The sequence below is a fragment of the Geotrypetes seraphini genome, chromosome 12, assembly GCF_902459505.1.
Source record: "Geotrypetes seraphini chromosome 12, aGeoSer1.1, whole genome shotgun sequence".
NCBI lineage: Eukaryota > Metazoa > Chordata > Amphibia > Gymnophiona > Dermophiidae > Geotrypetes > Geotrypetes seraphini.
In genome coordinates this window covers 100,602,049-100,625,065 of record NC_047095.1, presented here as the reverse complement: position 1 = coordinate 100,625,065, position 23,017 = coordinate 100,602,049, and positions in this window count along the sequence as shown.

Below are 23,017 nucleotides of genomic sequence, written 5' to 3'. Positions count from 1 at the left end.
AAGGAGCTGCAGAACTAGTAAGGCAGTGATCAATTTAAACATGCACCTTTCTTCCTCCATCCCATAACACACACAGCCTGGTGGTGATGATTATCAGATTGATTCATGAATATATAATGATGTTATGAGTGTGCACCTCTTCCTTCCCATCCTCCTTAGCATGTCACATACAGCATGTTATATTACACAAAGTCTGTGTAATGTAACATGCTATATGTGACATGCTGAGGAGGATGGAAAGGAAGAGGTGCACACTCATAACATCATTATATATTCATCCATAGCTGCATATTAATAATGTGCTCATATGCACTTATTTATCATCATAACATATACAGTGGTGCCTCACACAACGAACTTAATTCGTTCCAGGAGCAAGTTTGTTATGCGAAAAGTTCGTTATGTGAAACGCGTTTTCCCATAACAATACATGTTAAAAAAAATAATTCGTTCTGTAGCATAAAATATGCTAAGATGACATAAAAAAAGATAAATTTTTGGTTATTATTTTTATTTAGATACATCTAAAAACATAATTGTTTTTTAAAACAACACACATTTTTTAAATTTAAAGACAGACTAAGTAGAGTCTAATTTTACAGTGAGAGAGGGCAGAGTCTCAGCGGCAAAAACTGGGACTTAACTGTTCATTTTTTTTTTTTTTTCTACCGTGTTTCCCCGATGATAAGGCAGGGCCATCAAATAAGACAGCCCCCCCTTTTTAGAAAAAAATGTAAAATAAGGCACCCCCCCGCAAATAAGCCACCCACCGATACCTGCGCTTACCCGAATCGGGTGGTACGGTGGGTGACTCCGTGTGGTCCCTGGCACCCCCGACATGATCGGGGCAAGAGGGAGCTCAAGCCCTCTTGCCCCCCCGACTCCCCGACACGATCGGGGCAAGAGGGAGCTCAAGCCCTCTTGCCCCCCCGACTCCCCGACACGATCGGGGCAAGAGGGAGCTCAAGCCCTCTTGCCCCCCCGACTCCCCGACCGGGGCAAGAGGGAGCTCAAGCCCTCTTGCCCCCCCGACTCCCCGACACGATTGGGGCAAAAGGGAGCTCAAGCCCTCTTGCCCCCCCGACTCCCCGACCGGGGCAAGAGGGAGCTCAAGCCCTCTTGCCCCCCCGACTCTCCGACACGATCGGGGCAAAAGGGAGCCCAAGCCCTCTTGCCCCGCCGATTCCCCAACTCCCCGACAATATCGGGCCAGGAGGGAGCCCAAGTCCTCCTGGCCACGGCGACCCCCTAACCCCACCCTGCACTACATTACGGGCAGGAGGGATCCCAGGCCCTCCTGCCCTTGACGCAACCCCCCCTCCCCCCAACGACCGCACCCCCCAAGAACCTCCGACCGCCCCCCCAGCCGACCCGCGACCCCCCTGGCCGACCCCCACGACACCCCCAACCCCCTTCCCCATACCTTTCTGTAGTTGGCCGGACAGACGGGAGCCAAACCCGCCTGTCTGGCAGGCAGCCATCGACGGAATGAGGCCGGATTGGCCCATCCGTCCCAAAGCTCCGCCTACTGGTGGGGCCTAAGGCGCCTGGGCCAATCAGAATAGGCCCGGGAGCCTTAGGTCCCTCCTGGGGGCAGGGCCTGAGGCACATGGTCGGGTTGGGCCCATGTGCCTCAGGCCCCGCCCCCAGGAGGGACCTAAGGCTCCTGGGCCTATTCTGATTGGCCCAGGCGCCTTAGGCCCCACCAGTAGGCGGAGCTTTGGGACGGATGGGCCAATCCGGCCTCATTCCGTCGTTGGCTGCCTGCCGGACAGGCGGGTTTGGTTCCCGTCTGTCCGGCCAACTACAGAAAGGTACGGGGAAGGGGGTTGGGGGTGTCATGGGGGTCGGCCAGGGGGGTCGCAGGTCGGCTGGGGGGGCGGTCGGAGGTTCTTGGGGGGGGGCGGTCGTTGGGGGGAGGGGGAGTTTGCGTCGAGGGCAGGAGGGCCTGGGATCCCTCCTGCCCGTAATGTAGTGCAGGGTGGGGTTAGGGGGTCACCGTGGCCAGGAGGACTTGGGCTCCCTCCTGGCCCGATATTGTCGGGGAGTTGGGGAATCGGCGGGGCAAGAGGGCTTGGGCTCCCTTTTGCCCCGATCGTGTCGGGGAGTCGGGGGGGCAAGAGGGAGCCAGGCGGAGAGAGGGCAGTTAAGCGCAGTGCCTGCGCGGAAGGATGCAGCTCGGGCGACTTCGTTGTGTGAAACGAAGTTCGTTGTACGAATCAAGACATAAAGTTCGTTGTGCGCAGCGTGCGCTGTGCGAGGCGTCCGTTGTGTGAGGCACCACTGTACATCATCATTAACATGCAGCTGTGGATGTGTAAGGACAGGCTGAGGAGGATGGATGGGAAGGAAGGAAGGTGCACATATCAACATATCGTACATTTTTAACATGCATGATGCAGCTATAGGCAAGCTGAGGAGGATGGGATCATACAGATGTGTATGTTCAGATATGCACTCAGATGTGTAGTTTTTCTGATATATTTATTAAGCTTACAGTATTTATAAAAACACATTTAATACTTGTTACAAAAAATATTGTGCAATTGTGATCTACCGTATTTTCACGCATATAACGCGTGCGTTATACACAATTTTACAAACTGTGCATAACCATGCGTGTTATACGTGTGAACACGTTGTACAAATATTTTTTTTCATTCTGACCTGGCATTCCTCCTGCGAACCGGCATCCTCCCCCCCGCTTGCGTTACCCCCTCCCCCGCGATCCTACATCCCCCCAGCACCGCAAAGACAACTCTTACCCGATTGGGCACCGGCACCAGCACCAATGCACAGGATGTGCCAGTGCCAGTGCCCGAAGATCCTCCCTCGAGGGTTGGGCTGGGCTGGGCTGGGCTCGGCGGTGTGAGAGAGATCCTCCTTCTTCCTGTGCCGGGCTGGACTAGGCTTTGAGCATTTGTGCATGCTCAAAGCCTTCTGGTCTCGCTCTCTCCGAGATAATCTGGCATTGGTGCTGGTGCCAGTGCCGGTGCCCAATCAGGTAAGAGTTGTCTTTGCGGTGCTGGGGGGGATGTAGGATCATGGGGGAGGGGGTGATACGAGCGGGGGGGGAGGATGCCGGTTCGGAGTAGGCGGGAGGAGGTTTTAGCATGCGCGGTATACGCGTGCGCGCGCTATATTAAAATTTTATTACATAAATTTCTGTTCCCCGCGCGCTATACCCGTGTGCGCGTTTTACACGGGTGCGTGATATATGTGTGAAAATACGGTACTTTTGGCCTACAAAGGTCAAAAGAAATCTTTAACTGAGATTTTACATTCAAAAGTGAATTATAGCTACTAGCATTATTATTTATTAGTTATTTATTATGCAGATGTTTATTAGTTTGTTATTAGTTCAGTATTAGACATATGTTAGTTTAGATCCCCTCTTTGAAGGGCATCTCCCATACAGGAAGACTTGGAACATCCCTCCTCTTCAGGATCACCGAGCTATGGAACAGCTTATCTGCCCCTCTTCGAAGTTCGCCCTCACTCCAACGTTTCAGAAAACATTTGAAAACTTGGCTTTTCTCTAAAATGTAACCACTCCCTCCCTCTCCACTCTACTTAGCCCCCATCCTTCCTTCCTCTTTACCAAGCCCTCCTTCCTCCCAGTGGAGTTCCTTTCTTTAGTAATTCCTGTAAACCGTGTCGAGTTCTACTTCCGTGGAGATGATGCGGTATACAAACTTAAGGTTTAGTTTAGTTTAGTTCAGAATAGATAGGTATAGATTAGTTTAGTTTAGGTTTAGGTTAGGGCCCTGCTGAAAGAGTCTACCTTGACGTGGTTGCAGGCTTACAAATCTTTTGGTCAAAGAATGCGGTGACAGAGAAAAGTATGTGTGTATTCGGCCCATGGAAGAAGAGGGGGTCGGGGGGGGGGGGAGAGGGAAGGGGTGCGTGGGGGGCCCAATAGGATTGCTCAGTAAGGGGCCCAGAAACTTCTGATGGCGGCCCTGATAAGGTGCCATGTATGCAGGTAAATTAGGGAAATCCCTTTTCTTCAAATTCACTCAGATTTGGAATAACCTCCCTGCCCCACTACTGAACCTGGGCTCATTCTGATTATTCTGAAAGCATCTGAAAACCTGGCTTTTCTCCAAAACGTAAAGCTATCTATTTAAAATGTAAAGCTAGCTATCCTCTTCATAACCTCTAATTTCTTATTATGTCCTTCCCTCATTTATTGAATTTACCTGTAAATCGTGCCAAACTCTATCTTTATGGAGATGATGCGGTATACAAACTTAAGGTTTAGTTTAATGTCTATTATAAGGTGTTAAGTGCCAGTAAAACATGTAAACCCATTAGATGGATCTTAAAAAAACTGATCCTTACAAAGGAAAAATGCACTAAAAAGAATTGGTGAAAACTAGGATATGAACAAAGAAGTTTAAAGCCTACTGTTATTGTAAGAATTTAATGTAATAGCAAAATATCTTGCCATCCATTTGAATACAATACAATTGAGCATTTAGGCATGTTTCTGGCATATTAATATATAGGTTGTGAAAATAACCACTTACATGTTTTTTGCCACCACTTACATGTTTTTTGCCACCACGATGGCACCATGCATTTAAAATAAAAATATAAACTATTTAGAAAGTACCTTAATATTACCACTATCAGGATAATTTCCCAGTCTATCCTTGTTCAGCCCTCTTGAGGCCACTGAATCCTCAGCTAGCTTTGGACGCATTGGTATTTTGGATCAATTCAAGGCCATTCAAGGAAGTTTAAGTCAATTTATTTTGTTATTATATATTTCCTGTTGTTTCTGTCAGGCCTCAACAGAATAATGTGGCATTTGGGGATAAAGATACATCCCAGAATTCCAGAACTTGAGACCAGAATACCAAATATCTCCACTGCTACCATATACTTTCCCCTAGTGCTCAGGTATGTTGGGATGAAAGAAACCCAGACACTGCAGAACATCAACATGCTGAAGGTGATATGCTTGGCCTCATTAAAACTGCCAGGTAGATTTCTTGCTAAAAAAGCTACAATAAAGCTGATACCAGCCAGAAATCCCAGATAACCCAGAACACAGTAAAATGCAATTGCTGACCCTTCATTACATTCAATTAATATAGTCCCAATTTCCGATTGAAAGTTTTGATATGGGAATGGAGTAGCTGTACCCAACCAGACAAGGCATATGAGAACTTGTAGAAGGGAACAGGAAAAGACTATAGAGTATGAGACCCTGGAACCCATCCATTTCCGGAGCTTGCTTCCAGGCTTGGTGGCCTGGAAAGCCATGACCACAGTGACTGTTTTTGCTAGGACAGAGGAGAGAGAAATGGAGAAGGTTATTCCAAAGACAGTCTGTCGGAAAACACAAGTCACTTCTTCAGGATGGCCTATGAATATCAATGAGCTGAGGAAGCAGAGCATGAGAGAAACTAAGAGAATGTAGCTTAGGTTTCGGTTGTTGGATCTCACAATGGGAGTGTCTTGATACTTTATGAAGATTCCCAGAATGACAGCAGTGATAAGAAAGAAGAAAATGCTGATAAGTGTCAAAATGATTCCCAAAGGTTCTTCATGGGATAGGAAGCTTATCAATTTTGGGACACAGACATCTCTTTTTTCATTGGGCCATTGTTCCTCTGGGCATTTCATACAGTTGTTCATATCTAAGAAAAAAGAATATTTTCTTATCATCTCAAAATTGATATCAGTGTAGGAGAATAACTAAGGGCTCCTTTTATGAAGCCGCGTTAGCGGCTTTATCACACGCTACTTTTTAGTGCACGCTAACCCACACACTATCCGAAAAAACTACCGCCTGCTCAAGAGGAGGCGGTAGCGGCTAGCATGGCCGGTAAATTCGAGCGTGCTATTATGCGCGTTAAACCGCTAACGTGGCTTCGTAAAAGGAGCCCTAAATATTGCTTTTTTAAAATTAAAGATTTTTTTTTCTCTGGCATGTAGGTTATGCTAGAATGTATGGATGAGCATGATTTTACTGCAGGTCAACCATATGTGAAGAATAAATAGGCTCTCATTCCGGGTGTATTTTGAAGAGATGTGGAGGATCATTTTCAATATGATGTCTAAATCCGATTTTGACAAAAAAATGGTGAAGAACCTCTTGTATGTGACACACAACACCCAATATTAGGTTCCTTATGCAATTGGTTTTAAATGTATCTTGAGGGAAAGACCTCAGAAACCTGCACCAAACACAGAATAGTCAATTCTTGTGGTGGTATAACTTCGCAGGACAGATTTTCTATCATTGGTCACAAAACCCTCCACACACCGATTAACACACTGACGAAGCCATTAGCCTGGCGAAACGGGTCCCGTCGGGCCTTATCCTGCAATCAGATAAGTGCATTATATATACATATTTTCACACACCTAGTGCTGTAGAAAGAAAAATTGATAAATATATCAGAAAGCATTTTGTTAATCGGTGTGTGGAGGGTTTTGTGACCAATGATAGAAAATCTGTCCTGCGAAGTTATACCACCACAAGAATTGACTATTCTGTGTTTGGTGCAGGTTTCAGAGGTCTTTCCCTCAAGATACATTTAAAACCAATTGCATAAGGAACCTAATATTGGGTGTTGTAAATCCGATTTTGGACATTTTAGCGGAAATAAGTTGTGTACCATGAAATGCTGGTCGCGTTGGTGTTTTGTGAAGCGGCTGATGCACTGTAGTCGCTGGCTACTTAGAAAGGAAGTGGCTTAAAGATGTTACAATCTAAAAGTTTGAACATCTCAGATAAGTACTGTTTGTAATATAAGTTCGGAAGTGATTCCAGACTCAGTCAGTTTTTCTCATAGTGAAGTACTATAAGACTCAGAGATGATATAGGTGGCTAATACTAGCCCCTTTTGAAAAGAAAAAATGGTTTGATGTAATGAATATAATTTTTATATAAAAAAGAAGAAAGAAAAGAACTTTGTATAAGAAATAAAAAAGAATATAAAAAAGTATTAAGTAGAAAATAATTAAAAATAGGGAGGGTGGTGGTTAGAAGCCTATGCTTGAAACTAAGAACAATTACAAAGTTGAATACTAACACCGGTTGATATAGATACTCTATGTTTGAGGCTATTCTTCCACCTTAAAATTAAGACATGCATATTCAAAGGAATAGTATACTGTATGTACTAAGTAATTTTCAGTGTTAAATATAATAGTGATACATATTATATTCACATATATATTTTGGACATATATATTGGAGAAATGGAGAGTTAAGTGACTTGCCTAGATTTACAAGGGGCTATAGTAGGAATTCAACCCAGTTCCCCAGGTTCTCGGCCTGCTGCACTAAATACTAGGATTCTCCTCCACTATATATTTCTGAATTTAACTAATAAAGGATGTGCATTCCTATTAAGATCTACTGGGTTTTTCAAAGTAACTAAAACTGACCATTATAGAAGAGAAAGACCCCATTCTATAAATCAGTGTTTTTCAACCGCTGTTCCGCGGCACACTAGTGTGCCGCGAGATGTTGCCTGGTGTGCCGTACGGTCAGGGCCGCCATCAGGGCAGTACCACCAGTCTAGGGAGAGGGGCGGTCCGCCCCACGTGGACAGGAGAGAGCTGGACGGGGGACCCGCGGAGTTCAATACATCTCGAGCTGCGAGGCTCGTCTTCTGCTTCCTGCCTGCCCTGCAGCTAACATATAGCCGATCTCAAGCGTTCCCCGATGTCAGCGCTGACGTCGGAGGGAGGGCTTAAGCAAAGCCTGCCCTCCGACGTCAGCGCTGACGTCGGAGAATACTTCCGTTCGGCTATTTGTGCGCGGCAGGGCAGGCAGGAAGCAGAAGACAAGCCTCGCGGCTTGAGCTTCGTTTTGCTGAGAAAGTTGCAAAGATGGGCTGGGAGGCAAACACGGAACACAAAAGGGGGGAGGGAGTGCGTTTTGGACACAAGGCATGAACTTGGGAGAGAGGAAGAGAGGGAAAGAGATGCTGAGGTGGGGGAGGGAATGCGTTTTTGGACACAGAAGAAATGGACTTGGGAGAGAGGAAGGGAGGGAAAGAGATGCTGAGGTGGGGGAGGAAATGAGTGTTTGGACACAGAAGGCATGGACTTTGGAGAGAGGAAGGGAGGGAAAGAGATGGTTGTGTACACGGGGAATAGAAGAAAGGAGAATTTTTGGTCATAGGGAGGGAGTGAGGTACAGATAGTGGCATACCAGGGTGGGGGGGGGCGGTCTGCCCCACCCTGGGTTTACGTCCCAAGGGGGTGCACAGCTGGCCACCCTCCAGTGTTGTCCCTAGGCCGGCAAACTGCGGCTCTTTAGCCACTTGAGTGCCACCGCCGCCATCGGAAACAGGCCGGCGCCAAGTTCTCCCTGCTTTTCCCTGTGGGGCCGGCCAACTCTCGCCACTCGCGTCAATTCTGACGTCGGAGAGGACGTTCTGGGCCAGCCAATCGCTGCCTGGCTGGCCTAGAACATCCTCTCCGACGTTAGAATTGACGACGGGTGGCGAGAGTTGGTCGGCCCTGCGGGGACGAGAAGCAGGGAGAACTCGGTGCCGGCCTGTTCCCGATGGCGGCAGTGGCAGCCTATTCCCCAGTGGCGGTGGCAGCATTATAAAATACTTTCTTTGTGTTTATTTGATTCCTATATATTTATATATAGTCAATATAGGCACAGTTAAATTTTTTAACTTTTTCTAATGGTGGTGTGCCTCGTGATTTTTTTCATGAAACAAGTGTGCCTTTGCCCAAAAAAGGTTGAAAAACACTGCTATAAATGATGACTAAAACATAGGTCTCGAGAAATGCAGTCCATAGCACATGCCAATCTTAAGTTAGGCAGAATTTTTAGATTTATGCCAAATAGTGTCTAAAGTGGACTTAGCCAATAGGCATCCTAATCTTAATTGACCCTATTTATTCCAAGATTTTCTTGGTCTAAATACCGGTACAAAATTTAGGCACCTAAGTCCAAAACAGAAGCCTGCATTCCAAACACACCCACACTGCTCCCCTTGTTGGTGCCTTGGTCTAGGTATTTAATGAAAGTGGTGCTAATTGCTTATTATTGATGTCAATTAACTTTTTAAATATTTAAGGACTAGATTCACTAAGCAAAATAATTGTGTACCAATCGGTTTGCGACCCCTTTGCGACCCCGACCCGATTCACTAACCTTCTGGCCGATCCTGTCTGTACCCAATCTGATCTGTGCATGCAAATGAGGGAAATGGCATGCAAATCTACAAAGGCAGTGATTCACTAACATTTTTCAGGCACACCGACTGGGCTGGCCAATCTGAAACCAAGTAACTGATGAGGACCAGTCGCTCACTCCTTTCCTGCTCTCCTCCATGCTGAAATACCAGCCCTGCAGCCCTGAAAAAACTCTACTCTCTGCCGCCCTTCCTGCTCCTTGTGTTCAAGGAGCAAGCCTGCTTTTCTGTCCGCTAAACCAGTCTGTGGGGAAAAATGCCGCCTGACTCTCCTGCTCTCTACCGCCCTTTCCCATAGTGGAGGATGGGCAGGGGAGGACTTCAATGGCTGGGAGGGTGTAGATGGGCTGGAGTAAGTCTTAACAGAGATTTCGGCAGTTGGAACCCAAGCACAGTACAGGGTAAAGCTTTGGATTCTTGCCCAGAAATAGCTAAGAAGAAAAAATAAAATAAAATAATAATTTAAATTGAATCAGGTTGGGCAGACTGGATGGACCATTCGGGTCTTTATCTGCCGTCATCTACTATGTTACTATGTTACTATAGTGCAGCCCCACTTTAAAATCACAGGCTCACACTGCGGGGAAGGGCAGCAGAGAACAGGAGAGTCAGGGCAGGTTTCATATTCAACTCCATAGTCGGGCAGTTCCCCCCTCGGCTTTTTTAAAAGAGGCTGCAGAGTGTCCCTACGGGAGACGAGATAGGACCCAACTGCCTTTGCTGCCTTTTCCTGCCATTACTTCCCCAACCCTTTCCCCTTTTTTGACCTCACTGGTGCAAGAGAGCGATGCATGCGTGGATCGCATGTGCAGCCATCAATGATGGTCTGCGCATGCGTCGTGATCGGTCTTCAGAGATCCGTGGGATCGCTTGTGGGCATGTTTCCAATTAGGTCATTTGTACGGGGAGCCTTTAGCGAATGGGTCACCCAGAAAGACTTGGAAATGGATCAGAACAGGATCGGACAAGTAAGGGGGCTTTAGTGAATCTAGCCGTAAGTCAGGTGACAAGATCAGTTAGGTATCTCAAACTAGGTGCCCAACTTAAGATGTCTTATAGAATCTGGGCCAAAATGCTAGACTGGATGGTCCATTGTTCTTTTTTTCAGTATATATTTTATTGGTTTCTTCTAAATCTCAAAGAGCATCATTCTGAATAACCTGCCAGCATGAACCTCATGTGCTACACATCACTCACCTGTTTCATTGGAGATTTCTCCACTTGGACAGGGAATACAGTCATAGCAGCAGACAGGCTTTCCTTCCTTAGTTAATTTCCTGTAGCCAGGAGCACAGCTCTGACTGCATCTGGATTCTGGAGGTGTCTGAAGGTTAAGAAAAAAACAAATTCTATCTTCAACTGACAGTGGACTGTAGCTTTTAAAATGTAATATTACTTGTCTGTCCAATCTTGGAGCTATTCAGATCTTTTCTTCAGATATCACAAATTGCCCTTTTGAAATTTGTTTTCATAAGATTCTATTTAATGTAGCCATATTTTACTGACTGAATACATAAATTGTAGGAATTTATATTTAACTAGTTAAAAAAAGCCATTTCTGTAGGGAGTTGTTTAGGCCAGAAACAAAAGCAAGAAACTGAAGGCGGATAAAGATTATATGGCTTGTTCAGTCTACTATCCATTCCTCTTTCTGAGAGATCCTATGTATTTGATCCTGAGAACTATCTCTCTTTAGTAATTAATGTTAATGTTAATATAATTTAGAATGTAAACCGCTGTTGTCTGTAACATGGTGGCGCAGTATAACAAATGCTAATAAACATAAACATACTTGTCCCAAGCTTTCTTGAATTCAGTTATAGTTTTCATCTCCACCACCTTCATCGGAAGGACGTTCGATGAATTAACCACCATTTGCATGAAAAAGTATTTTCTCAGGGAAAATAAATTATTTTCCTGAGAAAATACTTTCAAGTTTAAGTTTATTAAAAAAAAAAAAGTGATTAAATCACTTTTTTCAGAATTTCAAAGCGATGTACAATAAAATGGGGAAGACAGACAAACTATTTGGGAGACAGTAACCTGAACTTGGACAAAGGTAGATTTTAAAACAAAAGGAAAATGGGAAGAATTACAATCAAAATAGGAAATAGAACAAAGAAGGAGAAAAACATTTGTTACCCCTTTATGCCAAAGCTGAAAAGGACTCACAACCTATGCACTAATGCCATGAAAGTATTTAAATATCTCTATGAAATCTCCTCTTTCCTGACTTTCTTTCAAATTACACACTGAGATCTTTATATCTACCCCATACATTTTACAAGGAAGAACATTGACCATTTTAGTAGTTGCTAGAGAATGACACAGAGATGGAGACAGAACCTGTAGGGATGAGGCTTATACAAGGACAGAAGCCACCAGAATGGGCACAGGGACAAAGCCTCGATGAAGTAGCAATACAGGCAGCTGAATTGTTAAGATTGTACCAAAGCCATATGAAAATTGAAGGCTCTATTTGTGATTTATAATGAGCTATACAGAATATTGTCCTTTTTGTACTTTAATAAAAATATTTAATATGAAATCATAAGTTTTTGTGGCTTATGCAAATGAGAACAGGGTCCATGTGGACAGGAACAGAGCTCAAGAGGATGGGGAAGAGATGGAGATGGAGGCTGTGGTAATGGGGACAGAACCCTAAAGAATGGGGTGGGGATGGGAACAAACTTTGTCCACTACTTTCTTATTCATATACAACCCCATATGGACCAAAGGTACAACCTCTACAACACTAAAAGGCCTTTCACACGCACTCATACAGCACAGGTGTTAAGCCAGCAGGAGAACACAAACCCCCAATAGATAGACAGAAAAGAAAAAAGAAGTGGAGAAAAAACCTCAGTTCTGCTTCATTTGGCAAAAAACTCCACTTCTACAAACACTCCTGCATACACACAAAAAACTGTAAGGCAAAAAGCACTGTAGTAGCCTACAGAGAAAGTGTCCAGTAGCACCCGGGGTACATAACCCCAAATGTGAAAATGTGGATGAGGGGCACAAAAGCACTGCAGTCCAGACTCAAGCAAAGAGGCCAATGAAAAGAAAACCACTTAGCTGCTACCGTTCTCCAGGCACTTCTTAATTCACAATCCTGGACAAAGCAGCTAGGGAACCCAACGGGGAACCTCCCGTTTCGCGTTGTGCTGCATCAGAGGTGTCAATTTCACAGCTTCATAAGCATATAGTCGGAACCTAGTTTAAAAGTGTAGTGTCAACAAACTTTGTCCCCATTTTATTCTCTAGTAGCCATCCTCTAAACTGGTTCCATCCTAGTTCCATATTTTTGAAGGTATGGTCTCAAGAATTGTATACAATATTCTAAATGAAGTTTCTAAAATCTTATACAGGGGTGTCATTTCTTCCTTTTTCCTATTGGCCGTTCTTCTTCCTTTGGATTCAGTCATCCTTTTAGCTTTTGACGTTGACTGTTCTACCATCTTAAGATCATCACATACAATTGTACCCAAGTCCTGATCCTCTTAAATGCACCTTTTTAACTGTATCATTCCCTTAGGTTTTGGCAGCTCAAATGTGTGACCCTACATTTCTTGTTATTAAATCTTAGCTGCCAAAATATAGACCATCTTCAAGCTTTTCTTGAGTCTTCCTCATATTATCCACACCATCAGGGAAATTTACCTCATTACAGATTTGGTGTCATCCACAAAAAAGACAATTTTACCAGACAGCCCTTCAGCAATATCACAAAAATGTTAAAAATAAGCATGCCTATGAACCTAGGGCAGGTAGATTCATATTATTGATCCTGCAGGGTCTCATGATCTGATTCCAGTTGTGTTCTTTCAACACAGATTATTCTTCCCCACTGACAGATACCTTAGATGCCTCAAAGCATTTCATCAGTGTATTTCTCAGTGTCATAGATGCCACCAAGGGAGAGGTGGACTCTCCAGGTGCCAGCTATGAGGGGGATGTTCCTGGCCTTGAAGTCATGGCCTGACCCAAGGCTCTGGGAGCCCCCATGGCCCAGCATGTTCCCAGCCTTTTCATCTGGTCTGATGTCCCTTTACCTTCCTTCAAGCTGGAAAAACTGCCAGCCTCATCAGTGATTCAGCTACATCATCTGCAGCTCCCTTTCTTGCTTTCTGCATCTGCCAGAGATGCAACTTCTTGTTACCACCAATGTGGATTGTAGCAGAAGCAGATAGAAAGCAGGAAGGGGAGCCATGGGCAATGTAGCAGAATCACTGCTGAGGCAGCCTGGGGCAGGTCAAAAAATTATGGGCCCCAGGCATCACATAACCTAGGTACACTTCTGATAGATGCTTCTCAACTTTGCTACCTTCTCTATCTGCTCTTTCATTTCATTTATGAGGGATTCAAGCTGAAGACATTTTGTACATAGAACCAGTCCATGTTTGGTTTATATTTTGGGTCTGATTCTAGAAATGGTGCTGTTATGGGCAGCCACATAAAATATGGTGGCAAATTACATGTCATTCATGTAACTACACTGTTTGCAGAATCACAATCATGTAAAAAGTAGTAGTCAAAAATGTAGGCCAGGGTTTTAAAGGCCTACATTTCTGGTGCCTACTTTTGACAAGAATTGCATCTACAGAGGCACATATTGGCATCTAAGTCCACTTCTGGTACAAATTATATATTTTTAGTCTATTGTGGGTCCCATGTTCAGACCTCAGAGGCAGTAGGAAGCAAGATGAGGAGACAAAAGCCAGATGGGGCATAAAAGTATATTTTATATGAATAGACTTTTACAAATATAGAGCATAAATTAGATTTAGAGATGCTTCTGAGGATGTTTAATAATAATAATAATAATAATAATTTTTATTCTTATATACTGCCAAAGCCATAGAAGTTCGAGGCGGTTTACAGCAAGAAGCGCTGGACAATCAGTGAAGAGGTTACAATCAAAGTCAGCAATACAATCTTATTTAATGAAAGAATATATAGATCTTAGGGTAACTGGTTGAATAGGCAGAGCTGAGTTGATTCTTAGTTTACAAATCGATTGAACAAATTCATTTTTATCAGTTTTCTAAAATTGGAGTAGGATGATGAGAGCGCGAAGATGTTCCATTTGCCTGCCTGGAAGGCAAGAGTTCTGTCCAAGAATCTTTTGTAGTGGCATGCTTTTATTATCGGATAGGTGAACAGATGTATTCTTCGTGTGGGCCTAAGATAACTTGCCAGGTTGAAGTTTGCCAGTTTGCCAGGTTTAAGAAAATGGCTAATGGCTGAGGAGGGATGTATGTCTGTGTGTGCATATATGAGAGAGTAGAGCAGAAAGAGCCTGTGACCTGCCTGAATGAATGATGTGTTTATGTCTGAATGGTGAAGAGGCAGATAGGAAGGAGAAAGAAAAAAGAGATGGGCAGGGGGTTTGAAGCCTTTCTATATAGGTTTGAGGTTGTCCCAGTATCATCATCTGTCACAATTTGGAATCTATTTGAAACAATGGCTATGATAGCTCCTCTTGCACAGCATTGGCATGATAAAAAGCATAAAATTAATGATATAAGGAGGCATATTAGAGATCAGGTGAAGATTGGGCGGGAGGGAGGGAATTATGAAGAGAAACTCAATTTTAAAGAACATAAATTGATTTTTACACAAAATTTGGTGAAAGCAGGGGGACTGAATGCTGAAATCGAATGGATGACGCTTGTCTGAATGAGTAATGGAGTCTTCCCATACCACTAGGGGTGGGTTCTCCCTGTTGATTGGACATGTAAAAGATTTTTCTCACTACGTTAAGTTAGAATGATGTTTAAATAGAAAAAAGCCACAACCATGTTTCCTGCATGAACTTTGAAATGTGGGTCACATTGCTCCAGCAGACTGAAAGGTTAGTTACTTTGTTAAATCTTTAAATATAGTATGAAGGGATAAGTATAACTGACTTTAGATGAAACTTCTGAAGTAATAAAGATATATACATTTAGAATAAATCTTTAGTGGCATTTGCTTATAGGGGGATTCCTTGATGCAGCCTGGTGGTGAAACATAGTCCTATGTCAGAATATGAACCCCCAAGCCATGTTTGTGCAATAAAATTAAGATGAGTATTTATACTTCTAAGATGTAATATATTTATTATAAAAAAATTGCACTATAAAGCACTAAAGATAATTAGACCGATGATGAGTCTTGTGTGTATAGACTGCATGTGTTAAAACTTGCTTTTCACGCAGCGATACCACCGAGGTCTATGATATGTTCTAAGTTGTTCTATGAAGGTATCTTGAAGAAAACAGCTATGAAAGCTAGAGTCATTCTATGTCTGAATTTCTTAAGAGCCTATCCTTATCTTATATTTTTAAAGTTCAGGGCTTTGCAGGATAATCTCCAGTACTATGCAAAAGGTTCATTGTTAATCTCAAGTACTGGTATTTAGGAGTCATTTAGGGCTCCTTTTACTAAAGTGCATTGAGCTGGCGTTATTCTAGAAGTGTACCGCGCGGTAATTTTGTGTGTGCACTGAAAACGCTAGCGCACCTTAGTAAAATGAGCTCTTAGAAGCATTCTAAGTAAAAGGTCTTTTGTTAGGCTAAATGGGCAGGGACCATTCAATCTATCTGCAGACAGTCCTCAGAGTTAGATTTGATTAATATAATTTCCTAGAATACTTTTATTGTATTCTGGACCTGCCAGTACATTAAAGCTGACTAACCATGCCTATTTTGGATGTTGGTACCGGTAGGCACCTCTATAGGTGATTTGGATGGTTTCTTTATAGGCCCCAATATGGTCAATTACTATACTTTTTATCAGTAATTATAGCAATTAAGTTAGATGGTAATATGGAAATTCAATTTAGTTCCCAGGCACACCATCTGGAGGCTCAATGTTTACCCTATCTGTCTTCAACTTGCTAGTATCAAAGAGGAGCTCTGTGAAAAGCAGGAATTGGAGGCAATTAAAGCAGCTATAATCACCCCACACAAATATACAATTTTTCTACCACTCCCCCCAAAAGAATAAAACAACCCAGGAATAACTGGATCACAGTAGGCTCCGGTAGACTGTGGAATGCAACACAGAAACATCCACCTTCACAATTGTTGCCCCTAAAGAATTCTCTTGCTCCATAGTGCAGCAAGCTTTTTAGGAGCTAGGGGAGGGGATAAAAAACTTTTGTAAATACTGTAGCTTTTTCAGAAGTACTGCCTACTTATGGAAAGGGAGAGGAAAGAGTAAAAATACTGAGAACTTCAATAGGTGGTTCAAAGCCTGGTGTTATCAAGAAGGCTTTAGGTACATAGGAGAATGGGGAAATGCAGGGAAAAACATAAGACTGTATTGTAATGATTAGCTACACCTCACCATGGCAGGAAAACCAATCCTAGCTGAGAAATTCAGGCAATATATTTCTAGGCATTTATACTAGAATGTGGGGGTGGCATATCTATGGAGGTTACTTCTGGTGGCTACCCCCAGTAAAAGACAAGATTTGATGATAAAAAGATAGCAATGAAAACAACAATATCAGCAATTCATTTCCTAGTAATGCAACAGGAAATGAGCTGAAATTAGAAATTATACAAAAAAACGAGAATGTTGAGGAATAGTAGCTAGAAAGTAGTGACCACAAACAGTTAGAGGGGCATAAGAAAAAAAAATGTCTAAGTCCCCTTTTGGCCTAAGGCCCTAAACGTTGAAAGTAGAAGCAGGGAAAATGACCATTAGCAAAAAAAATGTCAAAAAGGAGTTTTTTAAAAACCACATTCATGCACTGAAAGCTAAATTAAACCTGCAGACTCTATATTATTTAACTAAACAGACACTCAATATTCAAATCTTACAGCTTGACAAAGACAGCCAACAACACACAGCTGCTTGTCACAAAAGCTCCCTCCCAACTGCCAAACCAGCTGGTTTAGAACTTCCAATCACCACTTCGTATCTCTACCATGAGAAGCCTCATGCATGGGACAGAGATCAGCTCTTTTAGCTCTGCAAACAAAAAACATCCAGTTAAAATATACCTCCATCACAAATGTAAAATCAAATAAACTCCTTTTCCTTATTCCCTGCCTTCAAGGAACTTCTTTTTCTTTTATTTCTTATATTTTTCCTTCTCATGTATACCCCCCTCGTGAGGCATAGACCATGCAAGCAACCATCAAATGACTCTGTCCTTGAGCCATTACTTGACAACCCCAATGCATCAACTATGTGAGACTGAAGCCACAGAACCTCTTGATATGAACCCAGATTAAACCGCACCTCCCAGTAGCATCCCCAATTGGGCCTGCTTATCTGCTTTCTGCCACAAGGCACAGGGTCTTCTTCCATCCCTGTCATCTCTTTGTCTCTTGGTGCTTCTTTGTACATTTAGGCCTCAGTCCAGCCCTGCTGCATCTTGATATGCTCTATGTATTCACAAGCAACTTCTTCAATGTTGTCATTATACCCACATTAATGTGTATGAATGCCGCAATGCAACCTATATTTAGCTCATGCCTTGCTACAGGCCTGGGCCTTGCCCACATGGCCCTGCCTGCCTTCTTCAGCCCAGAGGCCAAGAAACTATCAGATGAACTACAGACCTGACTCATTCACTGAGGCAATCACTGCCAAACTAACCCATGATTTGGTCAATGGCTACCCTGACTCTAGCCTCACCAAATGTAACCATCTAGGATTAGCAAAACCAACAATAGCCAATAATGAATCAGAACAACTATTTGTTTAATTACAACATGAAATACCTTTTGTATTATGAGGCATCTTATATAATGTTTTATCACTCTCACCTGAGTAAATGCAGCATCCCATACTATCATGTTTTCATTGATGGTAAAATCCTCCCCAGGGGGAGCATAAGGTTTGTAATTTCCAACAATTTCATGTTGCACTGTTCCATTTGACAGAAAGATCAGATTAGTAATACTGTATTCCATGGAGAAGTCTCCATTCTCATCAAAAAAGATGTCTTCACCAAGCACGTTCTTAAAGTGTACATTCTTCAGATAACGATGAAGCTAAGGAAAAATGATATATTTTCAGGAATTCCTGGAACTGCCAATTTCTCATTAATTTCTGTATTTGTTTAAGAATAATTATAATTTGCCAGTCTGATGTTCACTCATTAAAATACAATGACACCTAAATCCTTTTCTGGGTGGTGACTTCTAATGTGAAACTTAGTATCATTTGGGTTATTCTTCCCTATGTGCATCATTTTCTACTTGTCCACCTTGAATTTTAACTGTTTAATCTCCTGGACTCACAAGGTCCTTCTGAAGTTTCTCATAATCTGTATTCAATTCAGCAATGTTGAAAAATGTTATGTCATTGGCACCTTTGATCACCCCACTCATGTTCCCATTCCCCAATCATTTATAAATATGTTAAAGCACCAGTCCCTGTTCAGATCCCTGGGTACTTTTCTATTTACATTCCTGCTTTAACCATATTATTTTTTTCTATTGTTTAACCAACTTTTAGTCATAACAGTACACTGTCCCCATATCCCATGATATTTTAACTGCCTATGGAGTCTCTCATGATGGACTTTGGATAGAGAGACCTTGATTCTATAGGGCCAGGTTCTATAAACATTGCCTACAAAAACTCTTCACACTTAAGCACCATTAACAGAATTAACATAGTAACATAGTAGATGACGGCAGATAAAAATCTGAATGGTCCATCCAGTCTGCCCAACCTGATTCAATCTAAAAATTTGTTGTTGGGTTTTTTTCTTCTTCTTAGCTATTTCTTGGCAAGAATCCAAAGCTCTGCCCGGTACTGTGCTTAAGTTCCAACTACTGAAGTCTCTGTCAAAGCTCACTCCAGTCCATCTAGCTATTGGTACCTAAGTCCATCTAGCTATTGTTATCTAAGAAAAAGCAGACACTAGTAATGTATGCCAGGGTTTTAAAGGCCTGCATTTATAGCACCTAGGTTTTACAGAGAATCGCATATAGTGGCCCCTAAGCTCATCTCCACCCCTAACCATGCTGTAGGCATGGTTCTAGAATCTAGTTTTTAACAAGTTTTTAATCAGTTTTACATGGCATGGTCAATTAATGCACTGGTCTAGACACTTGTTTTCCTTGACAAACTGCCTCTTCTCAGCTGCCCAAGGATGCAATTCCAACAGCACCACAGACCTGTACAGCGAGACCCTCTCTAGCTTCTTCCCAAACAAAATTGAACCTATCTACAACAAGCTGGACAATATTCCCAACAATGGTCCCCACCAATTCTGCTCCCCTCAAGACCCGACTAGCCTGCATCCAGATCGCTAGCCCAACTCCTCCTAGCCATACACAATGAACTCCTCAAAACTCTGAAGGAGCTCAAATCCTCTAACACTATCCTGGACCCTTGTCCTTCCAGCCTCCTCCTATCCACTGCTGATGCCCTTGCTGAATCCCTCTTCCCCATCATAAACACCTCCCTGGCAACTGGTAAGGGTCCACTCATCTGGAAAATGGCTATTATCAAACCCACTCTCAAAAAAACTACACTTGACCCAAATGACCTGAACAGTCTCCAACCGCCCAGTCTCCAACCTCCCATTTGTATCCAAAATCCTGGAAAGAACAGTTCTCTACCGATGACTCCCTTTTATAGAAAATGCCCTCTTCCCTTTTCATTCTGGCTTCTGAGTAGGCCATAGCACAGAAGCAGTTCTTCTAAATATCATTGATGACAGTTGGTCAATACTAGATAAAGGCAGCAATGCCCTACTAGTACTGATAGACCTAAGCATTGCTTTTGACACTATTGCCCATCAACTTCTATTGCACAGGCTCACCTGCCTAGGAATCAAGGACTCTGTACATCAATGGTTCACCTCCTACCTTCAACAGAGAACTCAATCAGTACTACTAGTCCCAAACAAATCAGAACACAAATCCATCACATATGGAGTCCCCAAGGGGGTACTACTGTCCCCACTCCTCTTCAACCTAGGTATCAGACCAGTTATCGACATTACCCAAAAATACCACATCAAAATCTACTCCTAGGTGGATGACATTCAGCTTCTCCTCCCGCTAGGTAAAGAACGATCTATCCAACTCACCAACCTTCAACACTGTCTCACCGACATGAAGAACTGGATGACAAACAACAAACTCTAACTGAATGCTGCCAAAACTGAGATACTTTGGATCAGACAGAACACTAATTTCACCTGCCCAAAACTATCCTGGGATTCCACACTTTTATCAGCCAAAGACCAGTTACGCAGTCTTGGGGTGGCACTGGATGGCTACCTGTCCATCCCAGCCCATATCTCCCAAGTGGTCTCTATCTCCTTCTACTATCTGCATCAGCTAAAAAGGATCAAACCATTTATCACTAAACCTGATCTAGCCCAATTCCTCTATGCCTATGTGCTCTCCAGGATGGACTATTGCAACTCCATCTTCAATAGAATCACTACCAAGGAGCTCAAATGCCTCTAGAGAGTCCAGAATTCAGAGATCCACCTCCTATATGACCTACAACTCACCTTCCCAGCCCTCCATGCAGAACACTGCCTACCAGTTAATAAACGCTGTGTGTTCAAGGCCCTTACTATAGCCTACAATATATTCCACCTCATCACTCCTACCTACATCATTTCCAAACTCCCTCAATATACTCCCGCCCACCCACTCCACTCTGAGGCTGAGAAACAACTATATATTCCTGCAGGAGGATCTCTCCAAATGGAAACAACTCAAAAATGCTCCTACAGCCACTTCATCCCCCGACTTTGAAACCAATTGCCTGCCTAGATAAGATCCCAAGACTCACTGATGACCTTCCGGAAAAGGCTGAAGACCCATCTCTTCAACTGAACAGTCCTAACGGATAGCCCCCCTCCTTGCTCCCCTTCCTTAATCTCCCACTCCCTCTCTCTCAACCCTCCTTCCTTCCCATGCTCCCCTTGCTCCCCCTCTTCTCACCTGTCTCTCTGCAAATGCCTGTAAATTTTGTCCTATATTTTACTGTGAATGTTAATTGTAACCTGTTCTGAGCTCCTGGGAGAACAGGATATAAATCCTAATTAATTAATTAATTAATTAAAGATGATTAAGGCAATTTAGATGCTGGTAGGTCACTTACTAGTGCCTAACTTTTGATGCCATTAACAGAATCCATGTCTGATTCTATGAAGTCTGCCATTTAATGGAACCTAACTTAATTAATCAATAAGGTTAATTGGTGCCAATACTGGTACTCAACTCCTCACAACTAACTTTATTTGGACATAATTAAACGTTAAGGGGCTCATAATAAAAAAAAGTTCAAAAAGTGGCCTAAATTGGTACTTGGATGATCAAAAGGACAGATCATCTAAGTACCGATAATCAAAGCTGGTTTTAGATGTATCTAAAACCAGCTTAGGCCTTTATACTGCCTCTAAATGTCTAGAGTAAAAAGAGGCAATTTTAGAGGAGGGGAAAGGGTGGGAGGTGGGCCAACCTATATTTAGTCATACAACAAGTATAACCAAAAGTTTAACAAGGTTGCCCAGTTGTAACTTATATGTTTTGACTTAGACCAAGTCAAAACAGGTATAAGTTCCAAATAGAGACTGCTGAGTTGATCACAGGTGCCGTGATCAGCTCAGCAGCCTGGCAACATGCCCCCCAACAACAATCAATGCAGGAGAGATGCCTAATATCCCCTGCCATGAACTGCAGCAGGAGAGATCCCCAATCACCAACAATACTAGCAGGAGGGAGCCCAAGCCCTCCTGCCGAGGCACAGGCCCCCGAATACCTCAAGAATACTGGCAGGAGGGATCCCAAGTACTCCTGCTGAGACACAAGCCCTGAACCCCTCAACAATATTGGCAGGAGGGAGCCCAAGTCTTCCTGCTGGAAGGTGACCCCCCTCAAATATGGGCAGGGGGAATCCCAGGCCCTCATGCCCATGGTACACCCCTCATGTCCCCCCGATAAAACTCCCCAAATCCCGATTGCCCATGAACCCCTAAACAGTCCCCCTAACCCTGACACCCCCAACCCCTAACACTCCCCTCAACTTACTTTAAGATTGACTGGCCAGATGGGTTCCAAGCTTGGCCAGCCGGCAGGCCCACCATCCTCCGAATGGCAGGCTTAGGGCCTGATTGGGCCAGGTGCCCAAGGCCCCCACCTATAGGAGAGGCCTTATGTGCCTGGGCCAACTGGAATTAGCCCAGTTGCCTTAGGCCCCTCCTGTGGGCACTGAACAGTCAACAACTTGTACAAATCATAAAAATGTACATAATGAACAAATGAATTAAAACAGAAAAACTTAGGTTACAAATCTTTCAAATAATTGTGCCTTTACTAATTTTCTGATGGAGTAGTAAGATGAAACACGGAATAATTTTACTGAGCCAGTCATTCATTTTGACTGCCTGAAATGCAAGAGTTTTATCAAGAAATCTCTTAAAATGACAGGATTTTATAGTAGGATATGCAAATAAATGTACTCTACATGTGGGCATGTTGGAATAATCCAGGAAGAAATGGGAAATGAGGTAAGCTGAGGTATACCAAAGATTGTTTTAAAACAGTTAAAGGCAAATTTGAACAGGATTCTTGCCTCCATTGATAACCAGTGTAATTTTTGGTAATAGGGACTGATGTGCTCCCATTTTTTCAAACCAAAGGTCAACCATACAGCTGAATTTTGTACCACTCGTAATCTTTTAAAAATTTTCTTATAGGCACCCAAGTAAATTATGTTACAATAGTCAAGAATATTTAATATAAATGCCTGGACTAACAAGCAGAACGATGCTGCATCAAAATAATTCTTAATGGTTCAGAGTTTCCATAGGACCGAGAAACATTTTCTGACTAACAAATCTGTATGTTGCT